We start from the raw sequence: 4,304 nt of genomic DNA, 5'->3' as shown, positions 1-4,304 counted from the left end.
GAGGACAGAAGTTCAACACACATATACTGTTTTAAAAATGGCTGAATCTAGTCTAAGATTAGCCTCCCCAAACCGCCCACACACACACACATATTAAAGGGTGAATGTGTGTTTTGTTCACTACTGATCTAAACTACACTGCTCACAGAAAACCGTGCAACTTAGATAGATTCTGCCTTGGGGTTTTTGAATGTCTGTCTGGCAGGGCGGTCTGGGTTGACATGGCCTCATGAAGGGCTGCCCGGGCCCATGCCACCCTGGCCAGGGTCAGCCATTTCCTGGTTCCACTTGGAGGGGCAGCTGGGCACCGACCCGGGGGCCCTATGTACCTGTTGGCACCCTTCGAAAGCGCCCCAGCCTGCCTGGCCCTCGGGCCAATCACCGGGGGGAACCTGGATTTGTGCCTGGGCTCCTGGAACTGTTGCCCAGCATGGCCTGCCAGATCGGTCCCCTTTGGGACCTCTGGGTTGACATAGCCTCATGGAGGGCTGCCCGAGCCCCTGCCGCCCCGTCCAGGGTAAGCCGCCCCCCGGTTCCACTCAGAGAGGTCACTGGGCATCAACCCTGGGGCCCTGCATACCTGCTGGGACCCTTCAAAAGTGCCCCGGCCTGCCTGGCCCTCAAGCAGGTCACCAGGGCAAACCTGGATTCATGCCTGGGCCCCTGGAACTGCCACCCGGCTTGGGCCTCTGGGTCATCCCAGTGCTGGTTGTCCATGTCCACAGGCCCATGTGCACTGCCCGGGTAGCCGGACTTGCCCTGTGGACGGGCGGGGGAAGCCTGCAGATTGGCCCTGTGGCTGACTTGTGGTAGTCGTCTGGGCCCGAGACCCCCACCCCTATATACCTACAGGTACCTTTCTAATTGTGGTGCACGTGCCAGCCTATGGGCCCAGCACCAGGCTAAGCCACCAAATGTATCCAACGTCCTGGATCAAAGGGTCAGAGAATGCATTTTGAATGACCCTTTATGGACTTCTAGGCATTGGCCGGGCGCCGGGTCAACCCGTTGTTTCCTATGGGAGGTTTTTTGGACACCACGTCAAACCGTGCATTTCAATGGCCGGCCTCTCAGGCACCAGGTCAATCTGGGCATTTGAATGGGAGGCCCCTTGAGCAGCAGGTCAACCCAGGCCTGGTAGTGGGGCTTTTCCGGACCCCATGCGAACCAAGGCATCTGGAGGACAGGCCTGCCTGGCACCAGGTCAACCCAGGCATTTGAATGGCAGGGTTCCTGGACACCCGGTCAACCTGGGCCTGGCAATGCGGCTTCTCTGGACACCACGTCAACCCATGCATTTGAATGGCAGGCCGATCTGGCACCAGATCAACCTAGGGATTTGAATGGCAGGCTTGCCTGCCACCAGGCCCACCACGGTCACCCAGGCATTCGAATGGCAGGCCCCTCAAGCACCAGGTCAGCCCAGGCCTTGCCGTGGGAGGCTTTTCAAATGCCGGGCCACCCCCGGCATTACAAGGTGGCTCTTTTTTGATGCCGACTCAGCCCAGTCACTGCAAGGTACCTTTTCAGACACCAGGTCAGCCCAGGCTTTACGATGGCGACGTGTTTCAGGACACCAGGTCCACCCTGCCCTTGCCATGGGAGCCCTTTTAGACACCGAGCCATCCCGTGCATTGCAAGGCGGGACTTTTCGGATGCTGGGTTAGCCCAGGTCTTGCCATGGTGGGGCTTCTCGGGCACGCTGTCAACCCATTCATTCTTATGGGAGGCTGGTGAGCTGCCCAGCCAAATTTTTTAGCGCCTTTTATTTGGCTGATGATTATTTGCATTCTATTTCCTCTGCTTGCCTCCTTCACCTCCGCCGTACTTCTTCCACCCACCTATGGCCAGACCGGACTGATTGCACCTGATCCCCACTGATCTCAGAAGCTAAGCAATCCTGGGCCTGGCTATTACTTGGATGGGAGACCACCTGGGAATCCTGGGTGCCATAGGCAGCCTGGCCTTTTGGGCCGGGGCAGGACGGAGCTGGTCCTGCCTTTGCCAGGGCCTGGGAAGTTGGATCAGGCCCCAGACTGGCTGGCTGCATGCCTGCCACCCTGAAAGTGGGGTCCTGGGGCCAGCTGCTGCATGGAGGATGTGGAGCCACTGCCGTGTACAGCCAGGGGCCTGTGGCCCGCTGCTCCCTTCCAGAGCTTCCGGCGGCTCTCTGGGTAGGGTCTGGCTGGCCCAGCGGGGCTGCCTAAAGCAGGTGGGGGTGGCCTGATTGTTCTACATAAAGAACTAAAGTCAAATCTAGTAAAGCACGTCTGTATAAAAGTGGGTATGTCTACATGGGATGCTAATAGCACTGCACTGTAGCGTGCCAGGCAAAAACCGTGCTAATATGCTACTGTGCAGTAGTATTAGGCTACTGCACAGTAGCACAAGTTACTGTGCATTGATTTATTACTTGATAAAACAAGTATTAAAGTTAATGCACAGTAACTATGGTGCATTAATGAATGTGTAGATGCGCCCAGTGATGACTAGCGTTATTTTGCATAAATTCATAGGTGTCTGTCTCCCACTGAAAAACAAAATAGTAGCTTGATCTAAGACAATGGTTAAAATATATTAAGTAGACACATTGTACTCCATTGTAAGGTGCCCTGAAGTCTATCAGGGAAAGAGCGCAACTTATCTTGTGGTGTTAGACTATATGCAGTAACTTAGACTAATTACTTTGTCTTACCATGAAGTGGCAGGATTGGATAATAGACTGTTTGCCTTGAGCAAACAGCTAGCCAAGGTTAAGTTCCAGGCAGACAACATCTAAATGAGCCTAACTTCCACTATTTAAATTCCTTCAAGGACAGCTCTAGCAAACATGAGTCTCCTCTGGAGACCATAGAGGGGGACAAAGTTGTGTGCTGTGATAAAATGGTTACAGGAGTAATGGGCAAGGACTTTTCTGCTCCAAATAAGCACCGCACTTCCCACACTCAAGTCCTTTTTAACTGTCTACATATCCACCCCCATGGGTTACAAAACCTGGGTTTATAAACCAGCATGTGGAGGTGTGGAAGGGAGATGAACACAGGTTCTCTGCTCAAAAGCTCTACCTGAACAGAGCACCACAACTAAGGTGTTAAAACTTCCCTGCCCCTGAATTTCTGCTTCAGCTTCTTCTCTGCACCTTCCGTTTGGATTGCAAACGATTTGGAATAAAGACCATCTATTTCCAAGCATAAGGCACTCTCAAGTTACCATTCCCAACACTTACATGCCCATTGATTTTACCTTAGTTTTATTTGGGGGGGCTCATGGCAGCAGCATTCAACATCACAAGCCTGAGTAATTCCAGCACAGCTTAAAAACTGGGGTGCTCCCTTCATCTGTATGCAAAATATTTCCAAAGAAAACCAACAGAGTGCAAAAGATGATGGCAAAACCGGCATTTTTTGACTCACAAGTGTTTTGCTTTATGGAGGACTTGAACATGGGGAAAGTAAATCTCATGGGGGTAATACAAAAGTAAAAGTTATTTTGTAATAAAATTGAAAGTTGGAAAGATAACAGGGGCCTGTAAAAGGGGGACTAGGCCCGTATAAGTAGAATGTATTTAATTGCCAACTTAGATAGCATGCAGGTGAGAATTATTGAGTCACCTCCTCATTAGTTTGACTTGTGCTTGGTAGTGAAATCTCCTTGGACATGAAATAGGAAGCTCAGCTAAGTGCTTTCTGACCTGTGTATGAGCAACTGTCTATTGCTCTAGCCCAGCAAGGACTCAATGGCTACTTCCAAAAGTCTTTTGGAGCATATTTTTCAACAAGGCTTTGACAGAACATCAAACAAAAGGAGTCCCTCTGCTCACCCTGGATGACCGCTCTCAGAGGATCCCAACTTGGAGTCTCTTTCCTATAGAGTATAAAACAGGAATAATAAGACAAAGTGTAGTAGGTGCAGTGTAAAAATAGGATCTGGCCCATTGGATACCTGTTGTGTTTTGGTTTTTTTGTTTTTCCCCAAGAGAAAGGAGGCAAAGTCTGCTCTTGCTTATATTTAGGTTTATACACTGAAGTCACAGATGGTTACAGGCTGCAGTCCTCATAGTGCTCCGTGTAGTGCACACAGAAGACAAGAGAGACCGTGACCCATTGAATCTACAAGTTGGGAAAGATGAAGCAGATTTGCAATCTTGTGTGCAATTCCTGATGGAGCAGGGTCACTGCATGCGCAGCTGCAACTTGGGCAATTGTTTAGACCATCTGCATCTCAATAATATTTAATCTAGTTACCAGATGCTGCTGCTAGAGATGTCCCAGAACACCCAGGTCTAGTAATAACTTTTCCTAGCA

At 50.7% G+C, this 4,304-nt stretch overlaps 1 pseudogene; it reads left to right on the top strand.

Annotated features, from left to right (window-relative positions):
* Positions 1-1,839: 1,839 nt before the first annotated feature.
* LOC132251076 (5S ribosomal RNA) lies at positions 1,840-1,958 on the top strand (annotated as a pseudogene).
* Positions 1,959-4,304: the final 2,346 nt, after the last annotated feature.

Source organism: Alligator mississippiensis, chromosome 5 (assembly GCF_030867095.1).
Source record: "Alligator mississippiensis isolate rAllMis1 chromosome 5, rAllMis1, whole genome shotgun sequence".
In the NCBI taxonomy this organism is placed as follows: domain Eukaryota; kingdom Metazoa; phylum Chordata; order Crocodylia; family Alligatoridae; genus Alligator; species Alligator mississippiensis.
The sequence above is the reverse complement of the archived record's forward strand: the minus strand, read 5'-3'. Positions and strand labels throughout refer to the sequence as shown.